Source organism: Labrus bergylta, chromosome 18, assembly GCF_963930695.1.
Source record: "Labrus bergylta chromosome 18, fLabBer1.1, whole genome shotgun sequence".
NCBI classification, from domain to species: domain Eukaryota; kingdom Metazoa; phylum Chordata; class Actinopteri; order Labriformes; family Labridae; genus Labrus; species Labrus bergylta.
The window spans coordinates 3,888,271-3,913,864 of NC_089212.1; the positions used below are offsets into that span (position 1 = coordinate 3,888,271).

The 25,594-nt window shown below is 39.5% G+C and overlaps 1 protein-coding gene across 1 annotated transcript in view; it reads right to left on the reverse strand.

Annotated features, from left to right (window-relative positions):
- LOC109989743 (leucine-rich repeat and fibronectin type-III domain-containing protein 2) overlaps positions 1 to 25,594 on the reverse strand; it is a 152,168-nt gene that overhangs the window by 57,818 nt on the left and 68,756 nt on the right. Inside the window, exon 3 of the mRNA XM_029278829.2 lies at positions 7,360 to 7,486. The gene's annotated coding sequence lies outside the window, so the exon portion shown is untranslated. The remainder of the gene's footprint in view (positions 1 to 7,359; positions 7,487 to 25,594) is intronic.

Sequence of the window (25,594 nt, forward strand, 5' to 3'; positions counted from 1 at the left end):
CAACGAAATTGAAGCTTCAGTGTTTAGCCAGCTCGGCATCAGTCTTGAAATCTTTCTGCGATCTAACCTAAACGTAGAACATGAAAATACTGACTGCTGCATTGTTAACAGAGAAGCCAGCCCTTCAACACAGCATGTTTCCTTAATGTCTGATGATATAGTAAGGTCATTTTATAATGTAATTAAGTAGATATCTTACATATTGCTCCTTTAACAGTTACTTCAGCAGAGTACAATAGCGTTCCTCCCAAGCCTCTGCCTGTTTCTTTAGACTTACTCAAAAGGCTTGGCCCCCGTTGTATCTGCTAGCCAGCTGAATAACTACCAGATAAGGGTCATTGTAACATGATGTAAAACAGGTGCTTCATTTAGTCAGTACAGTGGCCACAACATATGCCCCCCTTCAGAATGGCTACAATTCAGCCTGATTTTATCTGAACACTTTCTGCTGACTTCTGTAACTTAACAACCCTTAGAAAGCACGAGCTCCACTGTGTCTGCATTACACCTTTCTACTTTTCTTTTATTCACACACAAGAGAGACTCAATTACCATAAAAAGCCTGGCAGACTACTACATTACATTTAAATTTTACCCACAAGGCCAACCTCCTTGAAGTGGAGGGTTTGGCCCGTTTAACTACAGAGAAGTCTAACAGAAGAAATGGGCTCCGGATAAGGTGCTGCACCTGAATGGAGTTTAAGGCTTTTTTTCTATAATAAAGCGGGGTCCACACTGGAAGGTTTTTTTTTCAGAATTGAAAAAGTGAGAGACCCCACACATAGCGACACCTAATTAAAGATCCTGTCTTTTCCCCCTTCAGTGAGTGGAGAGCGGGGATATGACCAACCGGAGTTCAGATGCTCCAAACTGTCAACTTTGAAAAATCCCTTGCAATGAATTGTGACTTTGGGGAAAACAAAAAGTGGAAGAAAATGGCCAGACAAATTTATGATAGTTTTTGGACTACTTTTTGCTAAATATTTATGAAGGAAAAGATTTAAAAAATATGGATAATGTCATGGCCACGTTTTGAACACAGGCTGAACATTTTGGGGCGAGCTGGAAACTAATTTGCTGTGGTTGTTGTGCTTCCTTTTTCAGTGAGCTTGCTTTCTAATTGGGTATATATTGTGTGAGGTTCCCCCACACACAACAGGAAATTGGATTAGGTGTGGCCATGATGTTCTTTTAATTAGACCTTAAACTACAGGAAAATCTGGCAAGATAATTTCTCGAACTGTCAAAAAACATGACTTACTTTTGTCAGAAGGGGAGAATCAGGCCCAAAATCGTCTCAACTATCTTCTAATGTGTACCCAACTTCGTATAGGATACTTCATTAAAGAAAGATTCTTCTTATCTACCTGTTTGTCTATCTGTTTGGCTGATTCTGTGGGGAAGCTCTTCTCTTCTGTGTCATAGCTAAGGGAATAAAAGTATGCTACATGAGAATATGTTTTGCTTAAAAAAACATTTTACATTTTAGGCAACTTTTGAAGAAGCATTAATCCTCTTGTCCTTCATTTTAAAGCCTTGTGAGACACATTAAACTCCTCCGGTGCTGTTTTACACACTGGTTCCCCTTCTTGGTTCATAAAAACCAGTACTACAAGTCACTCAAAAGTATAACACCGGATTACTCATGGCACTGACAATATTTCTGACAGAGAATTCAAGGTACTCAACTCTGTGGTTCAATCTCACAGTGGATGATTTGTGTCCTTCTCCATCTTCCTGCTACCTATCAATCGAGCTTTAGCACCATTTGTCAGAGGATGTATGAGTGGAGGGGCGTGCCGCATCGTGGGGATTTTCAGATGTAGGTTGTACTGTGAGCTAGCAGCATCCAATTTGTCTCGGTTGTTTCCGAGATGATCAGAGAGGCTTTTAATAAGGAAATCCAACGAGCTCATGGGCTGTACGGGTAAGTTAAAAGAGAGGGTTGTATAGATCTTCTGAGCAGTTGTCTCGCTACTACAACCTTTACAGAGACGCCGAGAAGCGGACAGAATTACGCTCTGTCAAGAAAACTTCCCTATCCAGGCTATAAAAATCAGATTTGTTTTTCCGCTCTGAGAACCTTGGGGCGAGTTATTGTAGAGTAACACAATGAGAAATATAAAGAATCACAGCAATAAATGTAGAGATGGATGCTGCCCTGAGGCCTATGCTATGCCATCAAACACTGTATGCACACATAATATAACAGCTGTCGATGCAACTTGAAGTGATGCTAAAAAGCTTACAAAGAGATTTTAACCTGTAAATGTCCATAAACATGCAGCCTTAGTGCAATCCATGCAACTTTTCCTATAACATGGAGTGAAGAGCAGCTGCTTTTCTCCATGTTATCTGTTCCCACAGCTGACATAGACATCAAAACCCTGACACATGTATTATATTGCATATGGCATATTCATGACATCTGCACTTGCTGGCAAAGATGAAAGCCATGAGCCATGGGTAACATACAAAGCATACGGGGAATGGATGTACAGTAACGAGAGCCTCGGGGCCAGCCTTAATGAGGGGGGGGGATTAGTGAACCATGATAGGGCTGTCATGTGCAGCTGTAAAAGGGGGTGGTGAGGCCTGTAGCAGAGAAGATTGGATGGATGAGCGTGCAGTCTGTCAGGTAAAGGGCGGGCTCACCTCGGCTCCCAGGAAACTTCTAAATGAGATGGTGGGGGGGGGGGGGGGGGGGGGTGCAGAGCAATAGATGAAGCCAGATTGTAAAAGCTGACAAGTGCAATCAATAGATCACACGGTAATATTAGCTTGCTATCATCCCCTTTGATATCCAGCTGAGAGGGGGCGAATGGAGGAGGCAATTCCCAGGATCAACAAATTTGATGCCATCTTAGCACTGCAAATGTTCATAATTACTTTTTTTACACAAATGTAATACCATTTCATGGTGCTTTATGAATATATTCATGGTTAACTGTCTAATCTGCTAATAATGTGCTATCAAGAGGCATTTTACAACCTCCCTGTTCCCATCATAGCAGATTGGACAGATGGGTACAGACATTTTTTAGCCACATAATTTTGTATTAGAGACCAATAAGATTGGGATATTTGTCTTGTTTATTAGGTTGTGTCCACTGCTCACCGCACAATCTCAAAATTGCACCCATGAGAAGATTTCCCAATCTCTGAATCAAATGTAAGGCAGGCAAACCACACGGCAGCATGTACTGCAAATTCTGCCAATGTTTGTGATAAAGGTCTGGTTACACCAGAAAGAGAGGCACAGCGTCTGGCACAGCGTCTGGCACAGCGTAATAAGAAGTTCTCAAAGCAGGATGTGAGATGCCGATTACTTATAGGGCTGGTTGAAGAACTTGACTAACTGGTCGGCAGCTAATACACTGGCCAGCTGGAAACATTGTTATATCTCTTGCAGACTAGCTCTTGAAAGATAGCCTCAATAAGATTCGTCCTGTTTGGGATGAGGTCAGACAATTAACTGAAAATGTAACCACAGAGTGATATCTTATCTTGTCTAATTCACAGAAAATACTTAAAATACAAACTTAGTCGGGAGTAGCCATCGAGCGTAACTGGTCAGTAGGGAAACTACAGAAAAACCAAGCAACCTCTCAGTGTGGAAGTGAAAGGAACTGCAGTTCCCAGAGTGTCCATTTGAGGCTGACTGAAAAAGCCAAGGAATCCCCATTACATCCCATAATAAAATACACAATTTTACAGCAGCTATCTAAAGCATGTTTCTTTATTGTTACACACTGTCAGGAGTTGTATAACTTGCCTGGTGTGATTTTAGTAACCCCAAGACAAATCCAAAGATTTACACAGTAAGGGGTGGGGCTGACATGTTGGCGCAGTTTGCCATGAGTCTTTCTTGAAGAAAATTACCATTAGAACTTTTGTCTCTTGACTTTAACTGAGGATGAATGCTCAGCTAGGATAGCTCCTTCCATTTTTGGACTCTCTGGCTCTCTTTCTCCTCAAAGGTCAGTAATGTCAAGACAGTTTGCTATTTGTCAATGCTCACTTCAGTTGAACTCACCACCTACCATTACTTCAGCCCCAAAACAAACCCATTGATCTGAAGAGTTCGACTGGAATGAATTGATCTGACTGCTGTGACATTTTAGAGTTTTTGGTTCAAGCAGCAGTCTTTAGAGAAGATGCTTTTCTTTTCTTTTTTTTTAAAGGTCTGAACCGCTGACTCTGGGCCTGAATGAGAATTTTAGGAAATGTCTTCATTATTAGTGCTAAGTTTGGGGTTTAGCTTCAAACGTTAGCATCCACTCTGCATCTCAAGAGCATTCTTTGCTGGAGTCTCCCTTCCTTCTTAATGAATCAGTCAATCAATTATAGCACTGGATCACAACAAAGGTTATCTTGCCACCCATTAAACAAGACCCAATAAATCCCATCATGAGCAGGCACTTTACTTTAAGGTCAAGGGAAAACTTGCTTCAACAGGCAGACATTAAACAGAACGTTGTTTTAGGCAGACAGCCACCTGCAACAGTCAAACAGAAGAGGAAGACTGATCGTTCCTATGTATACAAATTATATACCCCCCAATCCAAACTGTAATGCTAAATTGACTTTAGCTTGTATAGCATTTTTCTAGTCCTCATACTACTCAAAGCACTTTTACACCACTGGTGACACCTACACATTCACACACTGATGGCAGAGGCTGCATTGTAAAGTGACCAACAGTATTTACTCATCCCACTCATACATTTTCATATGCCGTTGACGCAGCAGCGGGAGCACTTGCCCAAGGACACTTCGACCTGAGACTGCAGGAGCTGGGGATTGAAACCTTGACCAGTTGAGGGATGACCGACACTACCACTGAGCCACAGCAGCCCCAAATGACTCTGTATGGATTCTTGAACAGAATTGGCAAATCTCTACCAAAGCTGCAAGCATTATATGACTGTGGAGTGTGACTCTCAGACTTAGACTAAGTATGTACTAAGAAATGTTAGAGTGACCTTGCATGTGTTTTTTAATGATATAAAAGCAGAATAGCACATCAAGAAGATATGCTTAAACAGATTGTGCCTTGTAAACCTTAAGCAAAACACCTGTTATTGCACAAAGTAAGATTTTACTGTAAAGTCCCACTCCCTTATGTTATTCAACATGACAGGTACAATTTCAAAGTAACCAAGACTGGTTAAGCACCAAAAAAGCTTGAATAAAATGACACCATCTTTTTGGAGTAAGTCAAAAGACAGAACAGGTTGCTTTACTTGGCAGACATCTTTGGCAAGCTCTCTTGCTCTCTTTTAACTATATTCTGTGCATGTAGTTAAGTAAGCTAAGACATAATTAGACGCCTGGAAAGATCTACATCCAAGGCGGTGAGCTTTACAGATGACATTTAACTTATAATCAGGCTTGCATTTCCGGATTTGATTTCCATCAAAACTTCTCATGTAAGCTTCTGGAAGGGGAACATGTCCCTTCCAGAAGCTTACATGAGAAGTTTTGATGACGTGTTTTGCGACCTCTTGCCTTCCGGTGATGATGATTGTTAAGATTTTGATAAGCCACAAAGTCTCAGCCTCCACCAGTAAATCATTTAGGTCTTTAGAGGAGCGCTCCATCATTCCCCAGAGACAATAACCTCCCAACAATTCCCAAACCCTCCATGACATTTGTGAGGAAATCAACCAAATGGGCTTTGCAGATTTGTGCTTTATCTCGCTCTCAACCTTTCCAATCATTGTAGTTGGTTATGCCTCGGGTTTTGCACCTCTTTGCCATCGCTTACCTGAACTCTTTATCTGTTTTCCTTCCTCTGGAAGCAAAATTGAAACAAGCACGGATTAACTCAATGTCACGGCAGCTTTGTCCCCGGGATAATGGGGGACAACGAGCTCTGCAGTGACAGCAGTAAATGACGCCAATTTTCTCAGAGAAAGGCCGGATGATGGAACGAGAAAAGAAGGAAGAGTTTGAGCAGAAAGCTTGAGACCCTAATCCACCTTTGTAAATCAGAACGCTCTGGGTTTTTTGCTGAGTGTTTGTCCTGCTGAAGTGATATATCGTCCAATTATTGTGGTGCAGGCAGCACAAATACTGACTGACAATATGTGACCGAATGGTTTAAAGAAGATTTGTTGAAGAATGTCGACTTTTTGTAAAAATAAGATTCTACATATTTTTTTTAAATGTGTAGGAAGTTCATGGATTTATTTTTATTTGGGTTAAAAGAAACTATTTATCGCTATTTACGATGTCAAACTGCAAGGAAAACCAGCTTGTCTGTGCTTTTTGAAACTCAATTCATCTTCATGTATTACAAGCTAGTGTACAAAATGCTCATGTTCACACCTTACCATATATAACTTAACAGATCTACATTAGTATTTATATCCTAGCTCTCAGTGGTAAGCTACATGCATCTAAAAATTCTAATTTTGAAACATGTTTTCACTCTCCGGGGTCCCTCTTCTCAGCTTTTGGTTGGTTCCCTGTGGTTAATATACATTAAATATGAATTTTGTTTATTTCCCATGAGCACTTTCTTCAATTTAAGCTCATGATATTACATCTGCAATACATTCTCAGGACTATTGATGTATTGCAGATAAATTAAAGTTCCCTTGCAATATAAATAAATGTATATGTTTCTTTTTCAAATATGTTTTTCCAGGACTGTCACCTATACAGCAGTATCTGAGCCAGCAATAACAGGAAAGTCATTTTGAAGAGATCACTGATGATATTCCAGAGATTTTCATTTGCTGAACAAAAATAAAAGGTGATAACCCATCCTGGTTTGTGTGCTTATGTTGTATCCTATAACAAAAAAAAAAGTTTGAAGTTGGAATATTAACTGCATCATTGTAGAGAACTTTCAAATCTTAAAACACTAATGTGTGGACCTGAAAGTGTTCCTAAATATTCTCTCCAGTAAACCACCAACAACAACTACTATGTCATTAATAAAAACTATGTAGAAGTATCACCTTAATGCCCATGTCACAAAAGACTGAAATGTAGAAGATTGGTAAAAGGAGAGTTTATGGAAGAACTGTTGTATTGGATTGCATTAGATGTCACAGGTGGTCATAATGTTATGGTGGATCAATGCATGTCGCTGTTTCTGCAGTTTTTTACATCAGACTTTTCAATGAGTACCTCCTTTTGAATCCTCCTTAAATCTAAGCACTGGCCCAATATTACAGTCCTAATATACTAAGTCAATGAAAAACCTGTTCGACTTTTAAAAAAAAAAAAGGAGATCTATTAAAGATATGTCAGATATATGGCATGTGGCAATGTCAGCTGACAGGGATGCATATGGCTGAACCATTATTCTCTTCTTCATGTATGTGTTAAGATTTTGGAACTCACTCCTACAGGATGCAGTTGTTTGGTCAGGTCAGGTATCCAAACCCATGTTGAGCCATGTCAGGAAGAAGGAGTCCAAATCGTACACTCTGAATAGCTATCACATTTGTGTCTGGGTCTCTCGGGTCACCTAAAGACAGAAGAGGAACAATATGACAAGTTAGTGAAGAGCAGTCGTGGGTGATATTGTGCTGACTTTAGATTGTAAGATGTCATGACACAGTCAATGTTTATGTTGTTGTGGACTCCAGGAAGGATAGCAATGTTTCAGCTAGTGTTGTAGTCAAGACCACACTAACCGAGACCAAGAAATACCCGAGACCAGTCGCTGTGAGGCCGAGACAAGACCAAGACATTTAGGGATTAAGACAGAGTCAAGACCAAGACCATAAACTATCTCTGAAAAATCATCATCATGTGTGCAGCAGGCGTCACTCTCTTAGACCGTAACACCGGGAAGGTTGCGACCGTAACCAAGGGATGAAAATCCAATAATGAATTGAAGTTATTTGTTCTTTTAGATCGGTCTTGATTTAAAATCCAGAGACTGCCATAGTCTGACACCAAGACAAGACCGAGTAAAAAAGGATTTTGATTCAGAGACGAGACCGAGATCTTCAAAAAGTGGTCTTGATACTAAGACCAATTTTGAGTACCGTCACACTCGCTGCAGCTAATGGGGATCCTAATGACCTAAACTAAGCTTCAGAGTTCTAAGAAGACAAAAACATAATAATGCAATTTTTATGGTAACTGATTTTGAATGTCAGATTAAAATAAAACTACCTTTTTTGAACAGGCAGATGGAGATAATACCAGAATAACATGCTCATTGATAATTGCAGTGAAATTTAATAAAACAAAAACTAACAAACGACCATATAGACTCAGCAGAGAGCAGAACAATTGGAGTTTGCCTTGACATCAGACTGCAGAATTAAAGGACGGGTGAATAACTTTGAGGGAAAATGAGGACAGCAGGGTCAGAAAACGGATTCAATTCTGTGATGTTTTCAAAGGTTTCAAAGACGCCCTCTGACAATCTGCTGCAATGCTAGTCGGTCTAACTGATTGAGGAAAAAAGCTGGGGTCTAACACAGCATTAATACATCTCCTCATTACAATTCTGTGACCATGCCACAGCCCATGTCCTAACCAGAAACCCACTGCTCCTTCTCATTGTAAATGGAGAAGATAAAAGCAGGGAGTGAGTTAGAGAGAAAGGTAGACACAAGGTTTCATGATATTTATTTTGCTTAAAAACGTTGTGTTCTGGCTCCAGGCTGAGTCAGCCAGGGTGAGTAAACAAAAGCAATTTTGAAGTCTCAGCGCAATTAGTGCTCTCTTTATAGAGCAATACGTGCTTCTGCTGAAACAAGGCTCTTCTTAAGGTCTGCATCTGCCAGACATCCCTATTTGCCAAATCAGACGGTCGGGTTAGAACACTAAATGACACAAAATCCAACTGGCTGAAAGAGAAGACGCCACAGTGCTATTGCAATGGACAAAGACACTAAATGAAATAGTGTCAATGTGATAGTGGATGATAAGCATGTGTGTCACATCAGTCTAGCCTAATGATAGAGCAGATGGCTTGATTCCACCAAAATGACCATACTTTGCACTTTCTCCATTTCAAACCAGCCCTGTCGTCACACAGTTAAGCAGAGATCTATTCGCCCAGTTGACAAAACAACAGATGTTTGTATTGGCTTGTGTTATAAAGTATCCATTTTATGAAAATAAACTTGCAGCTTTACATTTTCAGATCCATTTGGTATAGTCCACAAGTTACCCAATAAAACATTCCCAAAGATAATACAGCTGATCCCATGGACATCTGTTGTTCGTTGAGTTTGACTTGGATGTTTTTAAGAGATATAAGTCATATATTAGTGATATATATTGTAACGGATCAGATTTCATGTTTTGTTAGTTAAGATAACGACTGTTATGGCAGTTACTGAGTTCTCCTTAATGTCAGTGAATGTGTTAGATTGACAGCAGTGTTCTGAGAGGTCATAAGCCTGTCAGTTATTTCAAGTGCCTATGACAGTGTCTATGCAGGTTGTCAAGTGGGTAATTGGTCGAGAGCTTGAGGAAAGGTGGGACTGTGCAGTGTGTGTGTGTGTGTGTGTGTGCGTGCGTGCGTGCGTGTGCGAGAGCTTAGCCGACGTCTGTTGTGACTAGGAGAGAGGCTGTAGGTTTGTTATTTTTGGCGTTGGCTACGGCCTACAGTAGCCTGTTTTAAGTTTGGAAATCTCCTAACTTTATTGAGCAGAATGTTACAATATTTAACATTTCTGCTCTTTCACAATGACATAAAATCTATTTCTGCTTTTCAAATTTGCTTTCTACCAGCTAACTTTCTTAGGGCTTTTAGCTGCCTTTGCTAACTAGCAACATTAACTAACATGGTTACGTTACAACAAAAATTCTACTGCCAACTAAAGTATTTATTTAAGTTTCTCGCCAAAACCTACATTTTATTTTTCTTGATTTTACAATTGTTTTTACTGACCCGACCTTGAACACATCATAATGCTACCTCATTTTGGTAACTGACTAGCTTTTTTTCCTGCTGATTAAGACATGGAATTAAACATTGGATAACTCTTTCTAACTGATGTCGCTTGCTACAGAGTATGCTACATATCGACCGGTGTAATTTGTAACCAAATTTAGCACAGGCATGGATGTGGATTTTGACCAGTGAGAAGAACCAAAGGCTTGCACTGTGAGCATCTGCTATTGCTTGCCAAATTTACCAAACCAAATTACGTCGTTTACCTGCAGACATTTCGAAAAATTTGGCTCCACATTGACTGTTTTCTGAGGTTTTTCCTACCTTTAGACTAGTGATTCAATTTGAATTTGACTTCCTGTTTAACTGACAATGTAATCGATTTAATTTGCATAACACATGTCATACAAATGTAAACTCAACGTATTTTACAGAAGACAAAAATAAACAAAGACAATGCAAACTCAAAAAAAATTATCAAATGGATTCAAAAGCACATATGACATTCAAAACACATTTTTAAAACGACCCTGCACCATCCCATACAACAAGGAAATTAGTCCTCTTGGAACATAACAAGCTCAAACATGATTGATTTTCAGATTTTTCAAAACACACCAGATCCTCCTCCCAGACAGGAAAAAATGATCCTCCATGATAATAAAATGTCATAACTAGGACTGAATGGTACACTTCATATAGGGATATGCAGTAATCTCTAAGTTTGAATATGCTAAATATAATACAGGAAAGGGCCTCCTGGACAAACAATTTCAGTTGTTATGTCATGTGATTTCCGCCTCTGTCACAGTGTCAAGCTGGCAGAATATCCTCCCAAAATCCCCTTGACAAGCTCTTTCTGCAATGTGCGCTGCAATGTGCGCTGTAACTAAGCCTCTTGAGGTTTCCTGACTTCTCTGGCTGTGGCGGTTTCCCGTTGCCAAATACACCTCTGCCTTGATTCTAGCAACACAATATGCTTAATGAGATTCCAGAGTCTGAAAGCGTGCATCTCCACATTTTCCACATGTACACCACCAGCAGCAGCAGCAGCCTGCGTGCCCACATCACTGACTTGTGGTGGGCTTAACATTGTTTGAGTGCAAACAGGCATGAAGCTGTAAAAGTTCAACCAGAATCCAGACAGTTACAATTTCACGCTGCGTAATTGAGACACTGCTGCTGCGTGTCGCGGAGGTCATCAACAGCTGTCACTCGAGATTACGGTTGATGTAACGTAGTGAAACATGGCACACTGGAAAATGGTTTCTTCAGCTAGACACGGCATTCCCACTTTCCCTTTTATCATCATGAAGGTAAGCTCGGGGTGTTTATAATGTAGATTTACAACCTGAAGTTAAACACTGAGACAAGAGGCCTTGGAGGTGATGAATATATAAATCAAAGATTGTCTATTGTAACATTATGATGCATAAATTCAAGCTATAAGCTATTTCAATCTGTTTTTATTTCACACCCAAGACGCTTATACCTCTGCGGCTCTGCTGTCAGCTACTTGACGTACATGTCAAATGCTTAAAATGAGGCAGCTACCGAGGGCCAGAAGAAAATTTGCTATGTGGTCTCTGAACAATTTATTTGTGAGACCTCGCATCAAAGAAATCAATCAACAATGCATCCTGTCATTTTAAAAGGTCAATCAAAGCGAGTATAGTGGGGGCCAAGAATCCTTTTACTGCAGTGATTACGCATTGTGCGCCCAGTGTTTACTGTCAGTTAATTATAAAGCACGATCACTCAGTCAAAAGCCTTTCTGTCAAGGCCTGAATAGCATTAAGGATTCATTCACAAGAACGCAGCAGTATGGAAACATAGAGAGTCGATAACACCCTGTGAATAACACTTACACATGCCAATAGATGCATACTGTTATCCAAACACAAATATGTACCCGCACACAATTCACCAGTACATTAATTATGTTGCTATAAAAGACAAGACAGAATATCAGCTACATAAATTACACACAGAGACACACAGACACACAAACACACACACACACACACACACACACACACACACACACACACACACACTGGTTCTTCAGATGGTAAATTAAAGTCTTGCTTGTCATCTGATCTGAGCGCGAGAACTCACATCTGATCCCAAACCAAAGCCACAAGCGGACTTCTACAAGCAGAGGGCAGACTGCTGGGTTCCTCAGGAATGAGATTAGATTTGATCTTCTTGCATAGTGGTTACTGAGTGCAGCATGCATTTCAAATAAGCGAGGGGGGTAGTGGTTGATCAGTGGCATCCCAAGTGCAAATTTGCTTTCAGGGAAGATGAAGTGACTTTTTTGGGGAATGAATCATCTTTGTTGGATGTGTTTTTGAGCCTAGTTTTATACAATATGAGTATAACTAATATGCTTTGCATTTACACAGAAACACACAAAAAATGTCCTTTGTCACACAGTATGTAACGGCCTTAGCCTGCACGTTCGATGTCATATAATCTATAAAAATATGTATGCATATGAATGCAGAATTTGTAGATGAGGGATATGAATTTTGGTTTTCAGAGCAGTTCCTGTATGCAGTGTGAGTGTTTTTGATCAATTACACTTCTGTTTGCTTTGGTTGTGGAGTGCAAGAAAGCCAAAATGCAATCCAGCAACATATCTGCATTTGCCTTAATAATTAAGCATCCTATGAATGTTTAAAAAACAGTGATCTGCACAAACAAGCACAAAGAAAATCTGTACGCTAGGGGATGCGCCGGCCAGCCTTCCCGGCCATGTAAACATGATGTGAATACAGCCCAGACAACAACACAGCCAGCGGGACTCACCGACACACTACTTGTAGACATCATGACTCAGAGACTTTCACAGAGGATTTACTGGATTTCTGCTGTATTTATGTCGCATATTCTGCCTTTAATGGGTATCCTATACTTCCTCTCATGTAACTTGTCTTAACACGTCATTCTTCCAGCCCTAATTCGAAATGGAGACTTCCCGTGTCTCCAAGCCCCACCCCCCCAAAAAAGAGAGACGAAAAACCCACATGATGAAACGTTTCTCAGACTCCAGAGCCACAGAAGACATTATACAACTCTTTCCCCAGACTGAGTATTACTAACCATGACTACCAAATTGACTTTGACATATAAAATCATTGAAGTGCATGTCTAACTCAACAAAGAGAAAGTTCACAGAATGAGTAATGAGGCCTTCTTAGTCAGAGGTGCACTCACGGAAGCTCACATTTAAGAAGAGAGGAAATCCATAAGTCCTGAGAGTTTCCGTTGACTTTGCTTTATCTTTCACAACTCTCTGATCCGCACGGATACATATTATTCCTTACCATTATTTCCACCTGGATGTAGATCATCAAAGAGCCGGTGCGCTGCCCTTCCAAATCACATCCAATCTCACTTGGCAAACAGGCCTGTCATAATAACATGACAGGGTGTTGCGTATACCATGACATTATCTATCTGGAGGGATTTGCACATGATGGGTGAGCTGCAAATGAGGTGTCTCAAAGAGTGCGGGTCAGGAGGGATGCTGCGCACGTACGTCTGCCCTGCTGTTGGCAATGTTTTGATCCGAGCACTGGGCGGGTGGATCGGGGCTGTCCCTTTGAATGCTAATGAATGAATTCTTCAAAGACACAGCGGTCCCTCAAGTCACCTCACACTGTTGAGCCTTGATGTAAAAGATGACTTTAAACAAACAGAACGGTGTGTTCATACATCAAAGTACTGGCCTTATGCATGAACGTTTTGCACAATAGTCATTCTCCTGGCTCAGCAGGGGACTGAGGGAGCACATCATCCACTTACAACACTAGTTTGTACTGAACATATACCTTGACTCTGTGGTGTAAACAGGAGATACAGGGAATTCAGCCACACTTGGCCGGTTAGTTACGCAGTCTTGTGAATTTTTCTTTTAATCTACAAAATAGGAAAAAGATCTACTTTTTTTGAACGACTTCATTATTCAAGTTTCTGTATAATCATGTAGGTGAATTCATGTTTCATGCTCACCAAATACCACCAGTGTATAGCACATGCATTTGGTTATGTGACTTTGGTCATTTGCGTCCCAAGAAGATTATCACCACCTATTGCTTCTTTACACTTTCCAGGCCAGAAGAACTAAACTGCAAAAACTATTTTTGAGACCAAGACTGATCTCAAGTACTACAACACTAAAACCTATGTATAGGTTTCAGATAAGTCTGAAACATGTAATAAAAATGTGCTATTTTGTGATCTACACTTGGTAGATTTGAGTTTGTTTGGAGTATGGTGTTTTTTATGCTGTACCAATAAATCTGAGTATAACTGAATTCATCCTACTCAGTAAGTAAGTGAAGCTTTATTCACATTACACTCCTTAAAACACTAGTTGGATTACAATAGTTTGCACAGGAATAGAAATATCTTTTCAGGGCAAACTTTAACAAAGTTACAGGAGACTTTGTGACAAAGCTCAGGGTTTACTTTTCTACCATTTCCAAATGTTAATCTTAAACTCACACACAAGTGCTTTGGCTCACAAATGATCTCAGCCATTGAAACGACTGTTCCAACACAACAATCATTTGTTTAAGTATCATACATAACTTCTCTCGCACAGTCAACATTTCACTTCCATAACTGCTCTGTCTCAGGACTGAAATAAGACTTCTACAGTATGCTCCTCTGGCTCTTTGAACCTCTCTTGTTTTGAACTTCCTTTATTTTTGCAACACTGTACGCTTTAAATAAGGTGAACCTGACCTGCTGCTGGCTCTGTTTTAGCTCTGCAGTGTGTTGACACAGCGAGTAGATTGCGCCAGTGGGCCTTGGCTTCATAATTCATCTTTGTTTGAGAAAATCTACTTAAAAAATAATGATACCCTTTGATAAAAAACTACCTGTCATTTGTCATTATTCTTTTGCTTAACATTTTGCTGCCAGTCCCAATGAATGGGGAGTAATTAAGTAATAATAGAGTTCATAAGTATTACTGATGCAACAGACAATATAACAGTGGATTTAAAAAAAACAAAAAAACAGAGCTATTACTTATTGCCATTTTTAAACATACTGTGGATTACCTCTTTTCTATTTTAATGATGTATTCATGAACAGACGTTTAGGTAAATGCAATCATAATGGAAACATAACCCCTGCTAAGCAGTCTTGCTTTTAGCTAATGGAGCATCAATTATTGCCATGGAGCCTTTTAACACGAGAGATATTCATATGTTTTGGGGAGGCCAAATGCCTGTTATACAACATATTTGAATGTCCTTAAAGTGGATTCATTAATCATTGACTTTGATATGAATATGTATGGTTGCAGGAGAGACACAAATAACAAAACAAAGATGTTTCGGATCATATCCATAATTAGACAAAATACAAAACAAAAGAGAAAGGAGGTTACAGAACACCCCGCCCTCTATTCTCTGAATGCCATTTGTGCTCATAACCTTTCACTTTTATGTGTTATGTCCTTGCTTTCAAGCCTATTTCTGTGGGTAAATAATTTGCCTCGAAGGTAAAGGCTGTAAATGTGTAATATCTCTCATTTGTTGGAGTCAGTCAGCCAGTGTGAAAACTAAAAAGCCTTATTTTCTCAGCTTCACTTCTTTTGTACTTTTAACCTTCGAAGGGCAGAATTTCTGCAAATGCACGACAGAAAAGTAAGTTTGCACATCTTAAAGAACGAGATTGAAACAATGTATGGAGCAACAAGACAGTGAGAGACCTTTGGTGTGTCACAGCACTCTCTTTAACACCCAAACAGGGGGGGAAGCATCGGAGATAAGAGTTGGTGTTATTTATAGTCTCATTTGCATGCAAGATATATGAACGAGGCTGCATACAGTAATTGACTGTGTGAGTTGAGCCCTCCAGTACCGTGCATAAGATGGAATATTTTAACTCATGTCAGATACACAAGGGGAGGGGTTGCATTATGTATGCAAGGGTAATAACACATTTAAAATTCCAAAACTCTTTGTTGTTGTAAAATGTGTTTTCGGAGAATATTGGAGCGAGGCTTACATAAAGAAGCTTGTGTTTGTCTCCTGTCAGGTTGTAATGTACTTACTTATGCATGCAGGATGGAAATGGTAAGCTAGCTGGATTACATCCACAACAGAGTTTGAAAAACAAGCTTAATATGACATCATTTTATCTCGCATCGCACAGCCATGCAAAGCTGCTGTGCATTATCTTCCTTGTTGACACAAAGCAGTGTTCATCTGCATGCGAGAGATCAGCTATCGGTGGATTAGTTTTACATGGTTTCTCCTCGCTAGATCGAAATTCGTGCAACATTTCTGCCACTTTCTGGTGCCTACGAAGACTTCTGTTCAAGTTTCTAGTCTCTTTCTATGCCTCGGTGAAAGAGAAATGCAAGGACATGGGAGTATGTTTGAGAGGTGACACTGCTCCACTCTCCCAAAGGGTCGGTCCTTGGTGCAGAGGATGGCATTTTAGATACATGCTAAACCTTCCTATTTATGGCATGCACTCTATCTTAATACACTATTCCTTTGCATGATTGAATGCAAATCCAGTATCAACCACATATCTTTAAAGGTGTTCACTTAAAGTTTAAAGTTACAACCACAGATTGTGAAAACATCTGTCATCATAACATCTGTCTGGACTATCTGAACACACTAAAAGCCAATCATCCGTCATCAAGACAGATTTCTAATTAACATGAAGGCATTTTTATTAACATCTAAAGCTTATTAACTCGAAGGTCATTTGTTCTCTGTTAATAAAAAAAAAAATCTGGGTGTAATTACAGATATGTCACGTCACATTTATGAATCTAGTGTAAGTTAAATAAGAGATGGATTCACTGTGAGTGACTTGTACTGTCGGGATGGTGCTAAGTTGTAAGTAAAGCTGCTGACGCCTGTGGACTCATCTCTGCGACAAAGTGCCTCAGTGTGACAGGAAGTCACCAGACTCTGCTTCCTGTCACGGCTAATCACGGATGATGAGGGAAGTTGTCAGTTTTTTTTATTCTGACGTGTGAAAACTCTTTAGAAGCCTCAAAGCATTTCAACACTGTTTAGGAGAAAGTCTTTCTGTTCCCAACCTTTTATTCTTTTTTCCGTTTATATTGCTTTATGTCAAAGTTGTCACCTTGCTGCAGTGATGATAAATATACTCAGGGTATCATCAATTCATCTTGACATCATTATCAGGCGTGGCCAATCAAAAGACCTCAAAACCAACCTCCAAAAAGGGGCCAATTGTCTGATTGTAGTATTAAAGGTCACATATTCACCTCCTATTCATCCAGCTCAACCAGCCAAAAATACCCTCTGATCCTGTATTTGATCATGTCTATAAACCCCTCTATTTCAGCCCTGCTCAGAACAGGCTGTTTCTATGTCTGTACCTTTAAATATGTAAATGAGCTGTGTCTGACCACGCCACCTCTCTGGAAGGGTTTGGCAGGCTTGGGATTTCTTGCACCATGCCCTATTGTTTAAGGTGAGAAGGCAGACTCAGAGGGCAGAACAAACACCTAGCTGTAGGAGTGTCACCCACCTGGGGGAGGGGTTACTGCCCTTTGTGATGTCATGAAGGGAAAATCTCCAAACAGCCTGTTTGAGCACACATTTTCTGAAAAGTGGAGCAGGCAGAAGACAGAGAGGATGGACTTTTCTCATCATTGGGGGGAGTTTGTAGACAGACTAGAGACACATATTAGTGTTCGAAAAACATGGTGAAGTGTATTTTGCATAATATATTCCCAAGCATTGTCTATCAACAGAAACCATTTTTTCCCACTGATTTAAAACAAATAGATTATCTACTGGTCCTCAAACAGACAATGGACATAAGAATAGGGCATCTATTTTTGCTTTCCTCTCTTTGCACTGAGACTCGAAAGACCAAGCCGACTGCATACAGTACAGCAGGGACACAACTGAGGAGGAAACAATTAAAGGTTCCAGGCTGTTAGCCGTGATGGCTGTACTAACTGGAGTACCTGGTAGTTATGTTGTCTTTACTGAGCGCTGTGTTTGACACACAAAGGTTGCTTTTTTTTTTGCTGTATACCTCACACTGTTCCTAGCTCTGGACTTGAACTGGCTGTACTTTATCAGACAACCAAGCTCACAATATATTCACAATAATAATAATAATATAATAATAAAGTTTATTTATAAAGCACTTATCAAAACCAACGTAACAAAGTGCTTTACAGAAAAAAGAAAAATCCCAACAGTCAAATACACAATAATAAAATCCTATTAAAAAAGCATGAAAATAAAACAGCAGTGCAGCAATCATCCAATTGCTGTCTGGAGTATTCCCTATGAGTAGTTAACAGGAAGCCGTGTCCATATATGCAACTATTGACCTGGAACTCAGTTGGGATTTCCATTGAATTTCCATTCCAGGAGCGGCTAAATGTCTTTTTCAGTGTACAGTTTATATGAGGCAAACTGTATTATAATAAGCCCTACATAAGAAAACAAAGGCATTTTTTATATTCACTTACATTACTTAGCAATAGGCTTCTGTTTATAAAGCACATATCTCTTAGAAACAGAAGCAACCATAGTATTGACTTGTCCTTGTTCTTTTGCAGTCTACTCTTAATTTATATAAATAAAGGCTTTTAAATATGTTGTTTAGTTCTCAGATTTTTCTTTGTTTCTTGGGCGGAGTCAGCTAAAAATAGCACAAGGACCCCTGATCTGCAGCTTCTGAGGCACGTTGAGAAATATACTGTAGATATGGATGAATACATTTATTTTGTGTCTTTTTTCTTAGTATCACAAGAGTTTGCATGTTTGCTGATGGTACAAAGCATTTGGCTGTATCTGCTGTGTGGGATGTGGAATTTATAAAAAGGCATCTTTTAATATGCTAGCTGTCTTGAAAGGATGCTAGATTATCTCATGACCCTTTGGGAGGGCCTTGAACCACAGGTTGAGCACCATGATTCTAGAAATAGTTAGGACTACTTACATGTTATAACTGACAAGTCAAAAAAGGGAATGATTTAACTTTCATAAACTATATAAATCAATAAATAAATGCAAAAAACAATATACAAAGAAATAAATTGTCTGAAAATAGTTGCACACCAAAGTTGCACAGCTGATATTAGTCTTTTTATATTGATTAAATTGCTAATCGCCCTGTGCTACAGAGAGTTCACTGGCGTCAATCCTCCATCAGCGTTCATAATACACAGGGGAATGACGTACTGAGGTGCTGCTCTGTCTGTGTCACATCTGATTGACTTCTGGAAAACACATCAAATATTCAATTAATCATTCACGCTGCTGTCAGTCAGTGAAATATGACTGAATTGCTTTCCCTTTCTTTGATGAAACACTCATGTTTGTTGATAGCATGCTGCATTCCTGTTTACAGACGGCTGCAAAACCAGCTGCTGCTGCTGGCAATAACAAGGACGCTGAGGCACGAAAATATCAGAAACACCCAGGAGAGACGTGCATGAGGAAACAAGAGTGTGTTCTATATATGATGCTCACTCCATACATACAATCCTCTGATGTAGCCGATAAAGAGTTGCTGCACATTTGCATGACATGATCTTCTTCTTCTTCTTGTCTGGCAGTATTTCATATTCCATCGGTTAATTAGATGGAGAGAAAAAAAAGAGAGCACAGTGGTCTATCAATAGCTGCTTTGATTAATAAATCATGAAACACTTTGTCAGCAGTCGCTCAGGCACGTTCTAAATAAAGATCAGCGTTGTTGTTTTTTTCTTCCTCTGTTTGAGTTGTGGAAGTAGGAGAACATACTTCCAGTTGATTTCTCTCCACATCAATGAATATGAATTCAGTGCAGAACTCTATTGTCTATCTATCTATTCTATTTGTCTATCCCCAATTCATAACAAATGTTATCTAATAGTAGGCAGTCTCCACCACAGTCCAGAAAACAAAACCAAGCGGCAACCTCAAGTCTTAAAAAATGAAGCCAATTTGGAAGTGCAAAATCCTGCAGTTCCTCAAGTGTCCACTAGAGGCTAGCTCCAGGAACACCAGAAGTCACATATACACCACATTCAAAAAAGCCGTTTTTACAGCAGAGATTTACATGTTTACAGCCTGGTACAAAAAATGAAACTGATTAGTTATTGTCATCACTGGCACGCACAGCAAACAGCTCTGTTTTAATCTTATGATCGATGATTGTTATCCATAGTTAGGCTGTAGTTGACATGATTGACAAGTGGGCGCGATGTAACTGCTTGACATAAGGCTTAAAATCCGCCTCGCAGTCTGTCGTTAGGTTGTCTGAAAGTCAGCCTGAGACAGGATTTCCAGCATGGTGGCTGCTGCCGATGAGTCTCAGGAGCTCCATGTCGTAACAGATGGGTGATGTCACTCAGGCTTCGTCCATTGAAGGGTTAGTAATTTTCGAAAACTAGCATGATTTTTGAAAGTAGCGTTCCCTCAGTGCTCCGTCTGCACCCACCCCTTCCCCTCTTTGTGCTCCCTCAAAAGCCACGCCCCTCACTTACTTACTGTTGCTCCAGAAGTGGACCTCAGCGCATTGTGTAGAAACTACTTCGTCTCATGTCTCATTCAGAATTAAGTAAACTCACAGTATAAACTCTGTCATCTATGAAGCGCTTTGAGTGTGGGCTAGTGCACGCAAGGGGTAGAGAACGAGCAGGGAGACATGATTGGTTCATCAGATTGGTACCTCATGGCAGACATTGGTGGAAATTTTACAGGCTTACAACTGCTATAGATGACAGATTTTCTTTTCTTTTCTTTTTTCAGAGCACATTAATTATTAATTTCTGTCAGGACCTAAAGACAATTTCTAACTAAATCTTAAAAAGCGTATCTGAAAAAAAATGACCATCCCTGCCTTTAATATTTACAGTCTGTGAACAAAACACAATGCAACAGCATCAGTGTGTCACAAACAGCTATATGAAGTTTCACGCAGTCCTGCCTGAATGGGTAATATATACTGCACTCATTATTCTCGCACGAGTGTCCTCTGAATCCTAGCATCACATTTCACATCCTCTCTTCTCCTCCAACAGTCACAGTGTTTTTAATGTGATGGAGAACCTGTCATCTTAAGTGTTACCTGTTGTGTTGAGAAGTGTTTATAAAATAATCACCTTTTTGCTGTTAAGAATGAAAGCAAAATTAAATTAAAGCGGCAGAAGATGCTGTATACTATGTCAATCGGTAATTCATTTGACAGTAACACAATCTTTACATAAAGTGCAATTAGCCCATCTGGGAGTCTGCGGGAGAAATGGAAGAGAAAACAAAATAAGTGATGTGAGTCTCATTACAGTTGTTAGCATAATGCAAAACTCCCTTGAAGATGTTTTGCAGGAAATTTCCCCCAGACAGCATGCAGTGTCAGTGAACGCCCACACTTAAGATTTATTGTGCTTCTGTGTGCAACATCTGCAAAGAGCTCGATTCACATAAAGAAAGACCTCATGCAGAGATACAGAATTAGATATGAGACAGCCGATCGAGGCAAAGAAATGTGCCGTTTCACTGAGTGTTTAATTGATATCACGTCTCACATGATAGTATATTATTTACCTAAGTACAACATGTGAAGAACTGTTTTTTCCTGCAGATGTTTCACATGTAATCTAACTAATGAAATCTTGTCAATTATGATATGGAAACCCCAGGAAAAGTAGCTTCTGTTTCACACAGAAGCTTTTTCGGGTTTCCAATAAACAAGCAATTAAAAACATGCACATTTAAACATGCCCTGTGGAGTTTCCAAAGGCTTATATTTGATACAACACACGGAAATTAATTTTGTGCAACCTGAAGATCGACTGAAACAGGATTCCCCTTTTAAAATAAATAAATGCAATGCTTTGTTAGCTTTACATGGAGGCTGCAGCTCCATTCTCAAATGTTACATGTTACTTCACAACTACAGCTAAAATCGAGATCTGTAATGTCTTCACCATGATGATGATTTGTGTTTTATTATAGTTTTATGCCAGGTGGACAATGATGGTGTCAATAAAGGTGTTAAGACGCGACCAGATTTCAAACCTGCAATGTTTTCCATTTCTTAACTAAAATGTCAGTCTCTCATTACATTTAAATGTTTTGGGGGGATGTTTCTCTTTAACTGAAATTAAGAGCTTTAGAGAGTGAAGGAATAATAATAATAATAATAATAAGAGAGGTCTTGACAAGTAAAGGGGCCTCTGGCTTTACTTAAACCCAGCTGTTTGGCCTTCTGTAGTCATATTCTAATAACAACCTCTCTTAACCATGACTCACTTTCATGATTTGAACTTTTTGAAAGCATCTTATATAAATCAATCTATCAACTCAAATGCAAAATCAGATTTAAAAAAGTTATAATTTTGGACAAACCATATAAAGCAGGTCTAGACTGTGACTTTAATTGTATCATTAACAGATAACCAACTTAATCCACCAATGAGAAACCACTTGGAAACACTTCATCTTCTTAACAGCCAAAACCCTAGAGCACAACAGGAGATATTTGTAGACAGCCATCTGTCGGAAACCAACTGGGTGAGGAAAGTTCTATTTTGGTGGTAGGGTAGCATGAATGGCACCTAATCAATCAACCCTGTGTAAAGGTGCTGAGTGTTGTGTGGATCAGGGTGTGGTTGTTCCTCTCTACTCTGCGTTTGTGTATCTTAGCACTGACAAAGGTAAAATGGACACATGCTGTGCACTTACACACCAATGTACGACGGTTATTATCTGAAATCCAGCCTCCAGTGATAAAAAATGAGGCTGATGAGGAAGCACAAATGAACTGCAGTTCCTCGAGTATCCACTTGATGCTGACTGCAAAAGTCAAGAATGACCCATTAACATCCATATTAAAATGTCCATGTTTTGATTGTATAAAGGATATGAGTTAATCATACATTTTCACAATAAGGGGTGTGGGGGGAATTCGGTCTTTAACAGCAATGATGGTGGTTGCTTCCTGGAGTTGGGTCGGATTTAGCTTGTTTCGTGTTCGTAACCTACACAGAAAACCGAGAGTCTGAAAATAAGCGGACCAAACCCACCTTTTAAGCCGCGTCAACACAGCTGTTTGGTCTGCAGCAGGGTTTGATTGACAGCTTTCACACCAGCACTTGACAAACGGACTCGAGTTCTTTTGAACAGGTTAGGTGTGAAGAACGGCCCAAGGCACTCACTGCCCATCATAACTTCTTAAAAACATGAAACAGATATGAAGCTCTGAGTCATGGCTCGGAGAGAACAGAACGCAATTCAACCAACACGGTCAACTCCATATACAGAAAACTGTTACTTAACACTCAACTCAACAGTGTGTGTAGGCTGCACAGCGTAGTGTCTGTGCCCATTCCTATTGTGTGCATCCATCTACAGTATAGTTATTACTCATGCTATTGTTGTTTTTTTTTTTTACTTGTGCCAAACAACAGAAAAATACATTTCCACACACAAGGCCTCAGGCTTTCAGATCTCATATAGACGGTGAGACAATAAAACCACAGAACCTTTTGTGTTCCTGGAACACAGCTGTGTTTTCATTTCCAACTTTGACTGATAGATTACAGCCTGGTTGCTCTTCTTTTCACAGTCAATACTCTTTAATTAAGGAAGGTGTTTTTTTTCTCCAGGAATCTGTTGACTTTTTGATATCAGCTAAATCTTAAGAAATTATTTTCTTTTATATGTTTGACACTCTTGAATGGAGGTGGATGGTAAGGTTCGAGATCTAATTTCACATTCTGTTAGCGTCTGTGATGAGATGATGGCTCAGGAGGGATGGCGATGTGGGATGAAATGCATTCATGAGTCAGTTTCATCCATCCTGCTTCTCAAAGATAGTGTTACAGACTCTGCACCTTCAGTCACCATTTACAAGTATAACTGAGAGGCTCAGTCTTCCATCATACATGTGGCCCCTGGTGGTTATATGTTCTGTTTTTAGAGTTAGAAGTTGTAGACACGTGCAGCGTCTACATTTAATCCCAAAAATGTAACAACCACAAAGGCTACTGTGCAGAAAATATATTCTGACTTTGACTTCTCCATGACAACAGAATGTCTAAAGCTTTTTTTTTTATGTGAGATAATAAACGACGACACTTAAGCCTTTTGGAATGAAAGCAACTGGAGGATATTTGTAGTCCATCACTGTGAAACGACTTGGCTGTCATCTGAAGTTTGAAATGCTTCAGCGCTAAACATTTTGGCAGGCAGCGGCCTTGTCTGGCAAAGGTTGACGAGATGACAAATAAGTGTTTGATGATGATTGTTGTTCATAAGTTTGATGTGTAATCAGGGCCATGTAATTGTTTGGATTAGTCTTCTTCATCGGATCACTTTGATGCTCTCCTCCTCTGACATTGTTTCCTTGGATGCATGACAAATGTTGTCAATGTTCTTGGTGTTCTGATTTTCTGGATTGTTATTGGGACTGTTAAAGATATTAGTAAATGGAGGAAACTCAAATGTGATTAACTTCATGAAAAGTGCATTTTCGTCGTAACGTTTTGATCAATTTATTATTCAAATTTGTGCATTTAAGATCACGACTTCAAACGCCTTTGTATGACAATCTTTGGAAATTGCTGTCTTTTTTCAAGCCATTAGTGTAAGAAATTGTATGACTTGATGAGGCTGTAGAGCAACATGATGTCACTTTTAAAAGCAGCCTGAATAGTTAATGGGATGCAAATGCCAAAAACTGGATTTTAACAAAATTTACTTTAAAATGATCGGCACGTGGCCGGTAGCCTAGTGGTTAGTGTGCGTGCCCCATGTACAGAGGCTATAGTCCTCCAAGCTGGTCCAGGTCTGAATCCGATCTGTGGCTCCTTTCCTGCATGTCATTCCCCCCTCTCTCTCTCTCTCTCTCTCTCTCTCTCTCTCGCCAATTTCTATCCACTGTCCTATCCCTACAATAAAGGCACAAAAAGCCTAAGACTAACTGTGCACTGTCTATCAATCAGTCAGTCCATACATCTATTCATCCATCCAGTCATAAAAATATGAAAATTTTTGTGATATTCACACCCAGCTTTATTGTCCACTTCACTCTAAATTAAACTGTGATTAATGAAATTAACATCGTGCTGTATTGAAGAAGAATGAGTGAAACCATAAACTCCTTTCAAAGTAATACAATTTAAAATCAAGTGAGAAATAAACGTATTTTCCTAATTCTGATTTTTTGCAGCTAGAGGCTGTAAAGTAGAATTTTACAAGTGAAAGACAATGCGACATCACCTTCATATCTGGAGTCGACATTTAAATCTTATATACAGTCTACTGTATTCTTCTTTCTGCAGTGCTCCCTGGTTCGTAGACGTCTGCATAATGTGAAACATAAAGTTGGATCATTTTTTGTAAAATTGAAATGATGAAGACATATTTGCCAAAATTCAATTAGTTATACTGTACCGATATTTTGTGTGAACATAAACCAAGGCAAGACACTATCATGTATATTTAGTTTATTATATATATAATGACCACAGCATAATTGTTTGCCTGAAATGGTAAATGGAGCACTTGTTTAGTCTTATCACAACTCAAAGCACTTTTTCACAAGTCACATTCACAACACGTTCACACATTGATGGCAGAGGATGCTACGCAAACTGTCCATCAGTGTTAACTAATCCACTTCATACACATTCATAGAATTAACAGACCTCTGGATATGGCCCTCTGGAACAATGTTGTGTTCAGT